This window comes from Botryllus schlosseri, chromosome 4 (assembly GCF_051294905.1).
Source record: "Botryllus schlosseri isolate E-star chromosome 4, Bs_hap1, whole genome shotgun sequence".
Classification (NCBI taxonomy): Eukaryota; Metazoa; Chordata; class Ascidiacea; order Stolidobranchia; family Styelidae; genus Botryllus; species Botryllus schlosseri.
The window spans coordinates 23,125,749-23,144,253 of NC_137239.1; the positions used below are offsets into that span (position 1 = coordinate 23,125,749).

The window sequence follows — 18,505 nt, forward strand, 5'->3', positions numbered from 1 at the left end:
ATTTTTTTTTTGCTCAAATAGACGGTGAGCAACAAAAGTCGCTAAAAAGCACCTAATAGTGTAAATGACGCGCTGGGAAGAACTTACCTATATTTAGGACAAACTGCAATACAGTCAAAGCAAAGATAACCCATCACTGAAGCGAAATCCAAAATTATTTCAAGGCTCGGATATTTATGACTGAGCAGTCAGTGTCACCGATTCAAAAAAAGTATTTGTCTCTGCCACTGCCATGATGCATACCCAAATACGCCTACATCAATGATGTGCTCAATATTGACGATAGGTAAAATACCGCTATATTGGTAAGTCATGCTTGACCCATAGTCTATCTGAGATGTTTTTTTGTCTTTTCAACTTCGAAAGTGCACTTTCAGAACCGCAGTCAGAATTTTTCCATCACTGTAAGATGAGTCTTGCACTTTGCATGATTAACCAATTTATGAGGCATCCTCCATTGCGAATACTTGCATCCATCATTTGATTTGTTGAATTTCAGGCATGGACAGCGTTTCATAGTCTTGTCATTTTTGTTACAAGTTAACCAGGGATGAGTTTTGAATAAGACTTGAGATTTCGTTTTGAAGAGTTGGATTGAAATCTCCTGTTTCTCATCGCCGTAGGCTATTTCTTTGGATTGTAGCATTGTAAAATTTGTCGATGAGGCTCAATGTTGTCGCCAGCAGATGTTTTGAAATCATTGCTCATTGCCGGATCAATGTTTGACATTGCAATTGTTTCAAGATTTGCTATCACACTCGTTTCTGGCACTGACTGAAAAAAGAGACACTTGCAAAACCATCGCTGCAATAGTAGTTATATCGTGAGCAGGAGTTTCCATGGGCTTGTGCACTGTCAATGGGTATCAGTACTGACGGCTATGAGTGTTCCATTCCAATTGGCCGAGAAATGGGTGTAAATGTTAACTTTCTTTGTTCAAGTTTATCTTCAGCACTAAATTCAATTCAACAATTGGCAGACTTTATATGCTCTTCTTTGTAGGATGCAGCATGCAGATAGGGAATGGCGGCAGTTTTTGCATGTCGGTTGATGTCCGAAAACTTTCTCTTTTGATGCTTATCCATTGGATTACCTGGGTAAAATTCAAAACCTTTACCGACTTTTTAGTAGTTACGATACACTATTATTTACTATTTCTCAATGTAACGAGCAACCGATCTCCTCTTACATGGTGGAGAATACCGTATACCTGATAGGCGAAAACTACAAGAACTAGTTTGGATACTGCTTATCATCAAAGCTAACATAATTTCATGCAAAATCCCAATTGAAAGAAATATACAGCTCACCTGCTTTCTGTATAAATTTTAAATCCAACAAATTTCCGACAGCGCGACACTTCTTATTCTCCCTCAACCAACACACCCTCAGCTAACACAAAAGACAATGACATTTTTCATTGCAAATCGGCATAAATAAAGTGGCAGAGCTAGGTATAACCAAAGAATGTAGAAGGACAAGAAGTGCGAGGTCATTGCGTCGTCATTTAATTGTTACGTATGGCGTCCGCCATTTTGGTCTCAAAAGCTGCAGCGATCTGCCTTCGGTTTGCCTACAGACGCGCTCGCCGGTTCTATTAAAATTTATTTTTTGGGTAATTTCACACTTTATTTATAAAGTCCGACTATGAGTGATTAGTATATACTCCAATTAATCATTACTAAGAGACTGGAACGAGCCTCAACCCGAGAATATATTAAAAAAAGTGTTCGTGGTATCAGAGGATTTACTCAGATATCTACACTATCGAATGTTTACATTTGATATAAAAACACTGTTGGAGCTCAAAAACTACCCATGCTTTCCAAATGAAAACTTGATTTTCAGTGCTGACATAATTGTATCACCGGCCCATTTGCATCCAGAGGCCTGCCGTTCTCTTTTCAAAGCCTGAATCTGATCCTTGTTGAATAAAACCTTCCTACCCTCCTCCATCTGTTCCTAGTCATCCGAGCTTACATGCAAGTACCAAAACGATCATAAATTTACAATTCCGCTATTAATCACATCTGGGTATCTTGTATGGTTTTCATTGTGTATTTGTATCGTCAAAATGCTACAATTAATTTCACAAGGATTTCGCATTACCACTGATTTCAACCGCGCAATTTCTTCGTCTTTCTCCCTGAATTTGTTTGCACTGTATTCCGTGGCACACAAGACCTAAACAGGTGATAAGGGTGACTCTAAGCTTCTAATAATAATAATAACGCGCAATTTCTTCATCTTTCTCCTGACACCGGCCTTGTAGCTGCAAATTGTAAGATGGGCGACTTTATATCGTAGTGGGTGGTCTATGCTGTTACAGTATCTATGCGGAAAGTTCCTATCGGCAATATTGAATCTTACTAGCTCCATTTCCTGCTTCAACAGCATACAATCCTCACAAGAAGTCTTTAGGTTGAGATTCTAAATATATCGCCATATGTAGGCCTACAGTTCGGTGCAACCCAGAAAGGAATTTTGCTGTGGTAGTCCGGGGTGATCTGAAATAAAAACGACCAGCAGACAACCTAAATACCTAAATTCAGCTTGGTTTCTATGTCCAATATCCCAGTTGCGAGCGTAATCCCATAAATATCACTGCCAACATGACCGAAAACTACAGCCGCACGCATAGGTTCGGCTGTTTTTGTGGTCTTTTGAGACCAAAATGGATGCCGCTGCGTAACAGTGGCGTGACGCAACAATGACCTCGCACTTCTTGTCCTTCTACATTCTTTGGGTATAACATGAGCCAACAATAACAAACCAAACATTCATTCTGTTGGATTAGTGTGCGATGAACCATAGCTGCAATAATGCCTGTGAGATTGCCTTTTCCAAAATATGATTTAACGATATGATATCATTTTTACTATATGCAGAAATTGTCGCTTAGTTTATGCGACTATTATCTCTGTCAGTCGTGTTCATCTCATATCCGGATTGATAGACTGAATAAATTATGTTCGTTCACCTATGACCTCAAATGTTTTGTTCCAACCCAGTGACCACTACTGACGAGTCTACTACTATAGATAACTAAGGTTTACCTATACTACTACGTTCGGCTTGTGTTATTTTTGGCGATGACCAAAAACCATTGATGAGCAATAAGAAATTTAGCATCCTGAAAGCTGCATACTTAGGAAATCCATGAATTTAACTTTCTTTACATTTTTAAACTTATTGCTTTGCAAGAAATGTAGGTACATTTATTGTTTCAAATAAAAATGCAGGTTACGTACCGTACCGGTAACATTTTCTATGAGTACGTAGGGAAATCCATGAATTTAACTTTCTTTACATTTTTAAACTTATTGCTTTGCAAGAAAATGTAGGTACATTTATTGTTTCAAATAAAAATGCAGGTTACGTACCGTACCGGTAACATTTTCTATGAGTACGTTGGGCTGACCAAATCTAGAAGTTATTCTATTAAAGAATTAGATTGCAAGTTTGGTGTCAATCATTATTATCTCATAACAGTTTGTATGATTTAGAAATATGAATATCTTATGCCATATTTGAAGAGCTTCTTGGAGGTACAGAACTTCAATATACAATTAAATAGTATATTCATATTGAAATGAACCCGAATATTTTCGGCTGACACTCGTCAGGGGTAATCGTCAGCAACTAGTAGAGAATTGGAAAGAACATTGTATATCAACAATCGTATCACAAAATATGACGTCACCAGCATGAAATTTCGAATGAGAGAGCGTTCAATGTACTATTTTTAGGTGATACACGAACTCCTTTTGTTGACAGAGTTTTGGTTGGTGTATGCCATAGAAGAAGAAGAAGCGTAAAATATCGACTTTACGGCCATAAGAAGATGGAGAATTTGGTCCAGATGGTCCATCGACGGCCATAATATGCTAAAACTAAGATCTAAGTAAGTGGAAAAGATGTCTGAAGAGGGGAACGCCATCCATTCGAGTTCCGGGCTAATCTGATGGAGGATTGCCGAATGTCCATCGGTGACATAGTGGACAGTGATACGCTCATAATATGCTGAAACCAGGATCATAAATATGTGGAAACCATTTCTAAGGAGAGGAAAGACCAACCATGCTTGTTCCAGGCTAATTTGACAGAAGATTGGCCAATCTCCATCGATGACATAGCGGACAGTGATACGGTCATAATATGCTGAAACCAGGATCATAAATATGTGGAAACCATTTCTAAGGAGAGGAAAGACCAACCATGCTTGTTCCAGGCTAATTTGACAGAAGATTGGCCAATCTCCATCGATGACATAGCGGACAGTGATACGGTCATAATAAGCAGAAACCAAGATCATAAATATGTGGAAACCATTTCTGAAGATCTGGGAAAGCCAATAACTATGCGAGTTCCAAGCTAATCTGGGGGAAGATTGCCCAATGTCCATCAATTACATAGCGGATATGCGGATACGGTCATAATATGCTGAAACCAATCAAAATATGTGGATAATGGAAATTTTGATGCTCGGCTCATACGCTTGTCATGGTGCTGTTGGCGTATAACTCGATAAAGGGCAGTCCTCGAATTAATAACATATACTGCAATGAATGTATTGCCTGGAGAAAATATACCTGTTACTATAAATATATACCTACTCCACATATATTGTACAATTTTCTGTCAATGCTAATGTAATATAGTAAGGAATCAGATTAGAGTATTCTTTTGAAGTTATAGTGAAACCAAAATAATCAATTTGCAAAAAATTCCAAACATTTGGGGATGCGGCCGCATCCGTCGCATACCCCTCCCATACACCTATGCCAAATAATAAACCAACGATTTAGTTTATTTATTTATCTTAGTCGGCAAAGTTAGTGAGCACATTACCCTCACAACTCAGAAGAGGTCTCATAAGCATGCAAAACTTTTGCTCAAATTTCACTGCCAGTTAGACATCAACTATATACCTATAGTTTCTGTAAAATCTAATCCTCAAATTACTTACCTTTATCCTATCATCTATCGAATTTTGACCATACACCACGGATTTAATAGAGCGCGACTTGTGCACTGCCTGTATATTTTGAATCTAATGGTTCTAAGCTTAGACGCCTTGCGATTCAGTTTTTGTCGCGAAAGATCTGGAAATTCGCAAGTTTTGAGTCAAAACTTTTGACTGAATAGCAGGGGTGGAAGAAAAAAAAAATTAAAGACTGTTAGTCTAGAAATAGTTGACTTTCTCTAATTTATGATGATGTAAATCCGATTTAGTGTTCTGCGAGAAGTTCATAATGCACACGGAGTGATCCGAGGCACTTAAAATGTGGCTGGAAAACCCTTGACTATCAGTATTAAATAAGGTCCCGAGTCCGACCAAATTGTAAATCAATTCCAACCCTTTTATGAACGATCCATGCAACAAAACATGCAGGTCTCAGTATGGGCACTGCCAAAACCGTTTCATGTTCTGTTCATTCATTGGCGGGGAGGATAGTGTAGTGGTTACGATAAGCGCCCACGGACCAGGTTCGATTCCCGTCGGAGGTTTATCAGGGCTCCTCTTCCCCTGCCGGCTGCCGATGCCGCTCTTACGGCGACAAAAAAAAGATCAACACCGAAAAGAACTGTGACATCGGGCACTCTGGGTTAGAGTAAAGGATCGCTACTGATGCGTGTCGTTCAACATCCTCCTATCTGTTCATGATATCGCATTGTACATTGTGTGTGACTTGTTCAGATAAAAAATAACCCAACGATGTTATGTACATTCAAGTATTTGTTAAAACGATTCGATAAATACTAAGTTATGTAGAAGGCAGAGATAAGTGACATAGAGGCGACCTAGTGAATCAAGAACGAACGCCCAAAGTTGCGTTCTACAAATATGCTTGGTCGAATGCATCAATCAACGGAACGTAAGTCCTGCATGTGTCGTCAAGACGGAAGTATAGACAAAATTACAATCGCCACTGTATGAATTATTTCCAATGGAATGCTCTTCGCACATCTCGCCCTGCCACCAATTCAAAACGACGGTGAACTGTTGTGTAGTATAACCAAACTATTTGAAGGCCGAGATGGCTGTTTTGATTGTTAGATATCACCAATTATACCAAAGTGGTTCGTATACTTTATATTATTCAAGCCTTTGCACGATGCTGCGAGTAAATGGCCTACAGCCAATAGATGGCACTCACGCGTTACACGTAGCTTCATGAATTTAGTTGATTCTCATCAACAGCGCATGGAAGAAGAGCTGGAACTGCCGCATCCAAAACACCACAATCTGGGAAAGGGGGTCAAAATATTTGCAATTATAGAACATAAAATGGATTGTCCTTACGTCACCGAATATATTAATTTTCCCCATGAGTAACGGACACGAAAAAACGTGGAATTAATAATAATAATCCATAAGTAAAGGACATCGGGCCCCTCTTTACATGGATTTTGGCCGCCGAGATGCTTCAGCAAAGACCAACCATGGTCACTAACACTTCTGATACACCGTTGCCAGAAGTACCTTCTTCGCCGTATATTCCGCATTGACAAATTGACCTTTCTTGGTGATCCCGGTCTTACCCCATGTATACCGTTCAGTTTGTGTTGTCCAGTAACCTTTATTTATGACTTCGAAACTTGAAGTTTTTCCATACATGATAATTGAGCCGAAATGTTATTTATCGAAATATCTTCATTCACGCACGTCAGCATTGGTCGTATCTCGTATGCAAAGACTTACAGATGGCAAAGCCCAATTTCATTCCGACAAACAACAGCGTCCAATATATAGTAGCTAATATTCGTGTCCGCTAGATGTGGATATACACCGGCAAGGTTGTCCAGGGTTAATTAGGGCGAACGACCGACGGTTTCCGGAATAAATTCGAGGTATCGCCGTAATGTAAGGTTACCGGCGTGAAGGCAACCAATCAATGGTGGCATCAAACATTTCTGAGCATCAGCAAAATAATGAAAAACAAAGGAATTACACACAAATCCGCATTCCTGTCAAATTCCTGTCTGGGAATAAATCCGCGCTGTTATGCAGCAAGTGTCTGAGTCGCGTGACCCCGGAAAATCAAAATCACGAAAAATCACAATGAACACATTTCCACCATACTGTCACATAGCCAATATGTAAAATATATAATATAATCATAGATGGACTGATATGAACGACGTTATTCACCTGCATGCAATAATGATCAACAATGCAAATTTGAAACGCTATCATGAGGTCCACTATACCACTATATAACGGTTTCAACGCTATTCTTTAGATATACAGACGTACAGAATCTGCTGAGACAGTATTATGCCTATTCAGAAATCAGACTTTGGATTACAAACGTCAAAGAAACTTCCCGAAAGATTGTACAACTGGAACACCTAACGAGGTAACAAACGGTACGGATACAGGATCGCCAATGTTGCATATTTATCAGACGAGTCACGAATTATTGTCATAGTTGTTTTCGCGTCAGAAAATACAATGAAGTAACTACGCAGTCATGACCATATAGTCCTAGCTAAGTATCACCACTCCCGTAATTGAGATTGAGATGTTGTTTTGATACAACCCCACATATCGATGACAAAAATTGATTTGATTCATCTGCGCTTGGTGCTGCTTTTGTTTTTATTGTTAGCGTTGTTGATCATATTTTGATGTTTACTGACCTTATGTCTCCTCCTGGAGTCTACATTCGGCAGGCGGACGTGCATTTTGCCGAGGGAGAAATGCATTCTTTGCATGGCAACAGTGGATAACGTTCCGTCGCATCTGAAAGCAACTGTTTGCGTGTATATTGATTCCGAGAAGGCTAAAACGCAGCTGGAATGTACGATAGAAAATGAAACAAGGGCATAACACTTATCTGATTAACTGGAATCGAGGAGGTGCCATATTTACAAAGTAGAAAAATCATTGAATTACATTTTATGAACAGGTATTTGATGTAAATCTGGCATTGCTATTCATTTGTTGCTTACACCAGGCTAAATTTGGCGAAAGTCGACGATTCGATATTAGATTAACAAAATATATATCATTTACTTGAACGTTACCGATGCTGTATTTCCAGTGGAGTTTAGTGGGGCATTCGATCCCGATGTCGACCGAGGGCTTCTATTCCCATATTCGATCACCCTGAGCATCTGAGAGAAGCCGCGGAACAGCCAGAGAACGTACATTCGAGGTGGCAGACAATGGACGCATTCATACTTCAGAAATCCAAGAAGAATTCCTGATAGTCGCACTGTTGTGATTGGTGTCGACATGCGCCATCGTTGCGTTATCTACATAAATCAGAGATGTACGTACAGGATTCGATCTTCCATATCAACTTGTCAGAATCTAAATTATATCGCACACGTTATTGAGATGGTTTCGGAGTGGATTATACGAATATGTTGAATATCCATCGATTAATCATGTCTACAATTGTACATTGGCAGAAAAGGGGGCTCTACACTGCTTTATTTTGGATCAGTAATGGCGGGACGAAACCCATTACCCATTGTATAAGTAGAATTTTCACAATTCGGTCGCTATGAAGGATTTCGCATTCTTCCGTATACAATATACCCATATGGTATTTCAGCGACCGATGACTCACATAGCATCTTTTAATTTTCTCAGAAAGTTTTGTCCATGATAAATGAAAGTGCTGATCAACACATTTGGCCGTGGTTATAAACTTTTTGGCCAGCAGTGCTCAAACTGCTCATGTTAACTCTCTATGTTCCGTGAACTCTGTATGTGCATTTACGAAGTTCACCGCAATTTTGCTGCTCCTAATACAGACGCTCGATTAAAGCGAGCGTCAACAGTGCACTGAGACAGAAATTTCCTATTAACGTTCATACATTAGCAATGCCTATAATCGAAATACCATAATCCGAAATACCCTAATCCGCGCAACATGTTATTTGATGCTAACGCAACAAAAACTGAAGGTAACTATATTTATATAACGCATCCACAGTATATCGTGACTTCAAAGGGTTTTGTTTACTAATACGCAAAAGGTTTGTATTTACCCAACAAACAGTCAAGAGACGAACCACACTTTTCGATCTTGAACCAACTTCGAACTTTATGATTGCTATGACGCTCTCTTAGTACATTCTGATGAAACCGCAGATGCATAACCTTTAATATTATTTCGCAGATCATGACATAGCGCGATATCTTCTACGTAATAACTCGCACATATAGATGATTTATCTAAAATATCTTCAGGTAACTTAACTTTGACATACCGATGTTCCATTCGAATAAGTCTTAAAAGATTATCCGCCTATGCGAATCAACTTCAAATGCGGTGCCGGTATATTGTTGTTTTTTAGATCAATGAAGTGACAAGTGTCTACCGCTAGAATGCCATAAGACGAGCGCTGAAGGTGGTGTTCCATCAAATCATGGTTACTAATAAGATAGGAGTTACAAGTAACAGTTTATTGTTTCCGGCATTACTCCGGAATTAATTTTTGAATAATCCCTATAGCGGTTGACTTCTATGGCGTATATAAATTTAATTTGCTTCTTCCGGCCCTGCTGTATCTGGATAATTCACAAAATATGGCATCATATAACATATTATATTAACAAAACCAGTTACCATGTAATATACCTGTTCACCTAATTAAAATGCAGAAAATCTTTAAAATGTAGAAGTGTTCACTTATAAAAATAAATTATTTAGAAGCCATGCAACGTCGTACACATATGAATATATTCAATATCTATCATTTGACATTTTCAAATGTTTGCGTCCTGTGTCGTTTTTCTTGTTTAAAGGGAAAGGTATAGGTGATATTTTCTCATGTCTGCTGGAATTGTACATTTGAATTTATAGCAGTCTCTGAGTTAAAATGAATTGAGTTAAACTGGTCCAGAGGGGGAAAACAAGTAGACTGTGACCGACCGACTACGATCGAAGCGATTACATGTCGGATTTCAAATATAGCGTACTTAATATCTGTATCAGTAGAATTCCAAGAAACAGGTTGTAGCATTTTTATAAAACAAAACAGGTTCAGCATTCACCATGCAGGTCTAAAGCTTGATTTGCAACGCATAAATCTGCGTCATCAACAAACCATAGTGGCAGGTCATGTAAGCGTTATAGGTCTTCCATATGTACCAACTACAACCAATAGCTCATAGCCCTAGTATGAAGGAACCATGCATGGCCTATGTACGAATTTCATCCGACAGGTTTACTGCATCTTCTCGTATTCGCAATTATACAGAGATTCTACCGATTGGCATTGTAAAATAGCAGGACTTTCAAAAGGGAGGTGAATGTGAAAGTGCGGTGATCCGACTATATAAGAAAACATTTGTTTGTGAACAAAGACAGCAAATCCCTTTGATTCGAGAATATCTACTGCACCTTCTCCGGGAATTTTTTTAGCCTAAAACGAAATGATAAGGGACATACGGGATTGTCTTCCGAGAAATAACATAATTAGATTTATCGCCAGACGTCAACAATGTACCGCAATTGAGCCGAACTATATAGTGTCAAAACACAAGAAACCGCGTAATTATAGGTAGCGCATACACGAGGTGTGTGATTTAGGCATGTATGCGTTGCAATATGTTTAACGCGAACTCGCATTAATCAATCACAACATTCCTTCTGCTATATTATGTATAATCGTCAAATTAGGCTATTTCGGTTTGATTAATGGGTACTTCCCAGCTAGTAGACGACCGAATTGAATGCTGCTAGAAGATCTTTTCTTTAAAAACGTCAGGCAATCGTCTTTCTGCTGGTAACTCTTGTAGAGATTTTGTTGAAATCTTCTAAACCGACAGAGCTATCGAAAGTTTTCCAAATTATAATCCTTTCAAGCTGCAAGTAATGTATATGATTGGCAAGAAAGGATCGCGCAAATAAATCCTCCATATACATCATCACGGCCGATGGTGGCATTTACTGGTCAGTTGAGGTTATCCAGAAGTCGCCCCTTTATCAGTCCATCACTATTAAGATTCTTTAGCAAGGCAAGGAATTTGGAAGTTTTCCAAGCGATTACGATAACGTATGGATAGGAAACACGATATCACATTCTCCCGAGGCATGAATCATTCTCGAACCTCGAATACGGGATGAGTTAAGGCCAGTACTTATGTGGATTTATTGGGGGATGAACGTTTAATATGCTGGGATCATTGGCCTTTCATAAGGCTGTCGATTTCTGGCGGGTTGGACTGCTTCAGGAAAAACGAGGTCCATTCCACATGAATCTTCTGATGTACACTCGATGAACACGAACTCATTTTAGATCTACGATTTGTGTTGTGGTAAATCCACTTGCTTTGATGGGATCGCTTGGGAGAGAGTGAATAAGCGAGAGATAGAGAAAGGGTGACTTTACCACGATAACATTTGTATACTCACAACATGGGTCATCGCGTGTAATGCTCATTGCCCAAGCGTCAAGCGATGCATTTAGTTCAATCTACTTTAAGGGACTAGTAAATCATAATACAACACGAGCATTCCTTGGATTTCATTACAGCAACTGCAACTGCAACTTAAATATTACAATCATCACCAGACTATCACTTACTACCCAAACGAATCGATGGAAAGTACCTTGAGAGGGCTTAAACTTGAAACAATCCCCAGAACAAGCATTCAACTGATGGGTGGCCGGCACCAGCCGTCACAAATTCATGAGTCACTGATAAGTGATAATAGTTTCGCCGGTACTCATCAATGGAAAGTCACGACGCAGAAGATGTACGAAGAATTTTTAAATTGGGTCCGCTTCCATGTACAATAACGGCCCCAGCAGATATCTAAAGATGCAATAACGAAACCATTATTTATACTAAAGGTAGCAGATACTGGTTCAGATACTGATGTGGTACATCTAATATCTATCACCATATTATGCATACTTAGCGTACGTGTTTATTCTAAAACCTATTTTATTCATAATGCAAAAGCAGAAAAAATGCCCCAATTACTTATTGAACAATACTAGCATCGTTATAAATAAGTCCTAAAAAAGTAAGCTAAATTAATATGGCAAATTACAATTGGATGACACCATGTTTGATATATATATGTGCATATGATATGTCTGCCATGGCCGTGACATGAATGAAAACAAGTAATTTGAACTCTTGAAATTACTCAAAGTCACACTGACAGAAAAACGCAAAATCCAAATCGTATCCGGCGCGGTTCTAGCAACGTGACATTTCGTAGTATTTTTCTCAAATCCGTGACCGAGCGTTAGATTTCGTGAGTATATCACCTTCAGTCGGTCTATCCTGCCATTCTAATTTCCATTATATGATGATCATGTTTTCAGTCGCAATGGATTGCCTGTCGGAACTAGGTTACATCTCAACCATTGCGTTACATGATATATGTACACTGTGCGCGGGGTATAATGGCTTCTGTCTTGCGAGTAGAGTAATAGAAAACGCACGATCGTCTGCTTCGGATAATATTTCCCGCCGTTGAGTTTCTATCATTGATATATAAGATTTCCGGCATATCAGCTAATATTGTCGTATCGGATTCATGACTGGCGTCAGGAGAATACATATAGCATATTTTCTATACAAACTCGCGGCGTACCAAATGCATCATCACGAGACGGAATAAAATTATTCCTACCTCCACCATGGCCTACGAACTCATTTTAGTAGGCCATGCCTCCGCTTATTTGTACGGATCTGTAGTGTCTGCGCTGACAACTGGCGAACAGCCGACTGAAACTGTCGCAAGGATATCGCTTTATCTAAGATGTTAAAGTGCGAACTTGTGATAGATTTCCTGTGACAAGTCTAGTAACGTGTTTACTGATTCAGTCGGACGTATATAGGTGTCGTTGTCACTCATTGTATTGTGTCCGGAATTTTCCTCCTTGACTGTTTTTTACTGTCAGTCAAATCACTCCGATTTGAACTGAATTATACCATGACATCTGTGAATTCTGACTGAAAGACTGTGTTTATGACTGTATATACACATAGGTATAACAGTCTGCGTATGCATTTGTCAAAAAATCCTTTTCAGCACCAAACCTATATTATCCGTTTTGTTGATGTCAAGTATTTTTGTTTCCAAATACATTTTAATGTAGCAATCCGGGGTAATAACTAAGTATCGTAGGCCCCGAGCAATCCAATCGAACCCCTCTTCCAAACAGATACGGAGATAGATGTGTCTGTCAGAGTTAAACGTGGTAGGGGCGTTGGTGTTGCGAAACTGAAAGCTGAACTTTGGATCAATAACGTTATAGCGATTACTGACGAAACTTATGCGTCCCTTATCAGATCTGATAAGAGACGGTACTCTGTAGCGATCAGCGAGCGACGATTTTGATATTTCACGACATCAGTCGGATGAAATCTCATGTGTCTCGAATAAGGATCGTAATCCCCCAGTAACCTCATTCACACTTTCTGATTAACGGTGTTAGCGAGTCGTTAAAGCCGCCACTGAAATCGACTTGCAATCATGAATAACCACCGACTGGACTGTATAAATGCGATGATATAGCAAACAACCTGTTGCCCCAAAAATAATTTTAGGAAAAACTGGCATCCTCCTTCATTTCGCATATAGTATCTGAGGTTGTCAGACTATAAGTACACTGGTCTACACGATTTTTGCGCCAGGACTTCTTTGGGTCAATTACACCTAATTTGGGGGCGCTGAATACGAATCTGGCGTTATATTTTCTTCATCACATCACGTTGTTGAGATATTATGTATGCTGAATATTTCTACTTTTTCGAGTTACTCCAAGTAGATTTGGGCTACTTGCAGTACTTGCTGCAGGGGTAATGTTTTACAACTACTTCAGCATCTACCTGAACAGTATTCTGGATTAACTTATTACATTTGCAATTAGGTTTTTGTAAAGTAGAAAGTAGTTCAGGATAATATTCCACCACTATCATGAGTTAAATTATCATAACAAGCACCTGAAATAGCCACTGAATCACGGTAACTGAATATATTTTTCAAAGATTCTATCCTTAGGTGGCGTTATCATAGTCATTTTGTGTTAGCTACAACGATGCATCTTGCGATTTCGTATGTAGCCACCTCCAACCAACTGTTGAATGTATGCGACCACCCTTCCACCGACCAAATTTACTTAGATATTTACTGACTTCCTCAGACCTTTCATTTCGTATTCCGCTTGAAATAGTTTTCAGATGTCTTGGAAATTATTACTTCTACTATTAATTGGGTAGAAGTGTAAGGCGTTACTTGTGCTACTTGAGTAGCAACGCCGATCCCTTTGACCAACTCTAATTCATAGTAAAATATAACGGCAAATCAGAAACCATCAAAATATAAGCTGTTTGCATTTAGAACTGGCATTTAATCCCGCATAACACTAGGAAAAAACCTCGAAACCATATAAAAACATCACTAGAAAGTAACCAATGCTCCTCTCTGGCTATCTTCCAGCATAGAACACATGGTATTTGTTGTAGGCCACAAAATGTCCTAGGTCGAGACGGATCGACTGCCATAGAACCGATGCATATTTATTTCTATTGTGAAGTAACACGCACTTCAGGTTTCGTGTTGAGCTGTTAGTAAGCAGCTGGTTGTCTATAAAAGACAATGCAAAAGAAGCCCTATATACCATGGCAATAATAAATAAAGCGTTCGGGAATAACTTTCCTCGATTCCGATAAAATGTAACAGAATATGAAAACTGGAGAAGAAGAATTAGCATGATAAGTAAAGGCGCAGATTATTGATGATAAATTCTTTCAAGTTATCACGATAAGCCCCTTTTTCTTTGAAAAAGCAGACAGTTTCTTCTAATTTTTCAAAACAAGCTTGACGGGCCACATATTTAGGTCATGTACCGGAGTGAACAATTCTCTTCTACATAATATACCAACAATACAATGTTTGTTGTTGGCAAACTTTTACGTTTACGAAAGAGCAGTGTGACGTCACAAAATGCATTGACCGATTAGGTCTGCAGGACAGAGTTATAAAGAAAGATAACGTAGAGAACTAAATTAGGTACGGAGCTACTAATCACAATCTTTAAATAAAAAGTGGTATATAAAGATGATGACTGCTACCTACTAAAATTAGCTACATCCACGAATGAATTTATTGGTCGAAAAGAGGTCCTGATCGAAAGAAGATGGAGAACCACTAGATTTAAGTTCACCGAAAACTCAGTTATTATGTTCTACAACAACCCAGGTTTCATCACTATAGATAATTCAATAACAATATTTGATTTGTTGCAGTTGTACGCTCACCGTAATGTCACTAACGAAAGCCGACATTCGATTGATTTATCAAAATTAGAAAAATACATATATTGAAAAAAATATACGTGATAGAGAAATTTAGGGCACAGAATCTGATTCAGCAGCCTAATATTAGCCTAAATCAATCAATAAAATTTTTGGAGCAACATTTTTTTGAAATTTGTAAATTAGTGTAATTTTATGGGTCGAAAAGAGCTTCTGATTGAGCGAAGATAAAAAATCACTGGGTTCAAGTTCATCGAAAACTCACATATTCTGTACTACAACAACCCAGGTTTCGTGATAGATGATTTTAATAACAATATTTGATCTGTTGCTGTTGTATGCTAACCGTGATGTCACTAACGAAAGTCGAAATTTGATTAATTTGCGAAATTGGGAAAAATTCCTACGGAAGAAATTTGACGTGATAGAGAAATTCTGATCACAGAATCGAATTCAGCAACCTTAAATTAGCCAAAATTAATCATTAGAATTTTTGGCGCAAAATGTTTTTCGAAATTTGTAGACCAGTGTAATTCTATCCAAAAATTGATCCCATGCATTTTATAGAGATTTGACGTCAGGAGGGAACTATAATCCCGCTAATGCAATCAATTGCAAATCGTCAATATGTCGGCATGTTCGATATAACCAGCCCATAAGCAGACGAAGTTCTTGCAATGTTACGACTGCACTAGGTACCTCCAGACGGAAGAATCCGAAATTTTCATGGTATTTGATAATAACATTGTTTATCACCGCACGGGGTCCGCATCAAATTAATTTGTTTCCAGCATCAAGCGTGACCTTATGTGAGAGTAGATAAGTGTTTTATCGCAACACGTGATTCTTACGATACAAAAATATTCTGGAATTAGTGAAACGATATTCAACAGGTGATGTTGTAACAAACCCCACGGACTGGTAACGTTCAAGCGTATAAACCATTCTGGTGTTGATTTCCTTATAGAAAGCATGTTTATTTGCTTATCGTGTCATTAAGAGACCGAACTAAAATTCGATTTTCGACACAGCAGTGCACATCCATTCATTAAAAACAAATTTTTGCAATTCAATTATGCATGACGATGTCCGAGAGATTCGTAAAGGAAACCTGCTGTACCTCAATCTCACAGACAGCCGCACACTGTAAAAAATCTGGTAGATTTACTGGGAAATCTCTGTAAATTTTACCACGAATTTCCGGTCGCAGCCAATTACTGTGCATAGCTTGTCATTTTACATTTTGATATGTAATATTACCTTAATATAGCTGTAAAGTAAGTTACCAGAATTTCTTCGCAAAATTACTGACAGTTACTCGTTACTGCAGTTTACCGGGCTATTGGCAAAATTGATTAGCATCAACATCGATGCAGCCAATGTATACGTAGAACTGAATGTTACTGATATATCATTCTAGAGGTGATTTGACCTGATTGAACCTCGTTTGCGAGACTGGGGTCTGTCATACCGAAATTGTTGGCCCTAGTATCAATTTAAGCTTAGTCGGGTACAAGAAATAACTGACAATCGTAGCTAATGTGGTACACCGTAGCCATATTATATTATAAGGCAATGGCTGTACGGCCAGTCTCGCTGGTTACATTCGTTGTCACGGATAAGGCTGATAAGTTAGAAAATTAGTTCAGGATGTATAATATTGCTCGGGGAAACTAGAAATATCAACACCGCATGCTCAGCTGACCATTTGTTAATGGCGGACAAGGCGACCTGTAATAGGTTTCATTAGGTGACTGCTTTTTCTGAGATTCGTAGTAAACAACCAACGCACAACTGTGACATCACAAGCAGCGTCTGGTTAGGTAAGTACAGTAAGTAGTGAACAACACATGGAATATATATCAATTTATACGAAATTAGATGAAAAAAGGGACTATATGCAATGCTAAATGTTTCTGTATGGAAAAAACGACCCAGATCGAACATTATAACGTGGTCAGTCATGGCCTACTAGTAGGCCATGGGTCAGTAAATATTATTGGTGTCATGTGTCAGCGGATGAATACCATTTATTTCGAAATCGTTCGAGTGTCGTCTGGCCAGTGGCCACTGGCCATTAGTGAGATTTGAGCAAAGGGTGGAGCGAAGCTTGTTGTGCTTGAAGAAAGTGGACACGATCGTTGAAGATTCCTAGGAATGCTGAATGGAATACGCATCTTACAAGGTAATACAGTACTACATAGTATTTGTTACCGTGAATATCTGACTCTGCACACCAGCCCCCGATGACTTAGATTTCATGATTGATATATTTCATTCGCCGCATTCTCTGTTCTATTTTGGGATATTTGTCGACCTATATAGTGACCACATACTCCGCTGCGGAGGAGTTGAAACTGTTGGCTTGGTAATGTCATTTTCGGGCCATAGCATAGATATGTTTTCATCCACTGCTGGATTTGTTTGCCACACAAGCCACCTTAAATTAGGAACCTTTTGCTTCAATACAGAGATAAAGTCATGAATCTCTGCTATGTCATGTAAAAGGCGGAGCCGTCATAACACAATGTGCCAGTACCGGTACTTCAAAACATGTTATATTTTTGTTAGCCCATTTGTCTTAGTCTTTATAATGTCATGTCCACTGTCAACGTTAGGAACTTTGCTTTATATAGCGACTTCCGCATGAATTCTTTTTAGTGGAACTGCAAGATACTACTTACACAGAAGGAATGAGAACGAGAAAAAGAAAAAAATTGGAAGTTTGGCCGGTGGTGGAATTAATTCACGTTTTCTTGAGACCACTCGTGTTACTGCATGTCTCCTAAAGAAGAATTAGACCTCCGGCAGCAATATTTTTCCATCGATAACCACTCCATCGTGATATCATGAATGAATATACAGTTTGTTCCAATGTCGTTTTGGGGATGTGAAGAAAATGTTGCGATATTTTTGCATCGGGTTGCTTTGCGATAGGTATGGATGTACGTGAATTTGCAAGCTGGTATGTAATCCTGATTTACAGGGACAGCATGTAGGTAGGTAGGCGGTAAAATGACAGTCTTGATCGCAAATGTACAGGAGAGCATGTAGATTAGATATACCGGAGGTGACTGTAACATTACAGTCTGGCGTGTAAAGTGAGATTACCGGACGAGTGTAAGTTAAATTTACATTGACTAACGGTAATGTTAGATTACTACGAAATGTCTGGCTACCGTGCTTCCAAACATTTCGCGGTAAATCGAGGTTTTTATTTTTTACAGTGCACTGTTTACCAAGATTTAACATACTTCG

The 18,505-nt window shown here is 38.8% G+C and overlaps 2 long non-coding RNA genes across 2 annotated transcripts; one reads left to right on the top strand and one right to left on the bottom strand.

Annotated features, from left to right (window-relative positions):
* Window positions 1-73: 73 nt before the first annotated feature.
* LOC145437477 (uncharacterized) lies at window positions 74-1,460 on the bottom strand. The gene is made up of 2 exons (XR_013914674.1): window positions 1,311-1,460; window positions 74-1,093 (listed from the first exon to the last, which is right to left on the bottom strand). It is a non-coding gene; the product is annotated as an uncharacterized LOC145437477 (long non-coding RNA).
* Window positions 1,461-17,237: 15,777 nt separating this feature from the next.
* On the top strand, window positions 17,238-18,165 carry LOC145438288 (uncharacterized). The gene is made up of 2 exons (XR_013914906.1): window positions 17,238-17,432; window positions 17,909-18,165. It is a non-coding gene; the product is annotated as an uncharacterized LOC145438288 (long non-coding RNA).
* The last annotated feature ends 340 nt before the right edge of the window (window positions 18,166-18,505 follow it).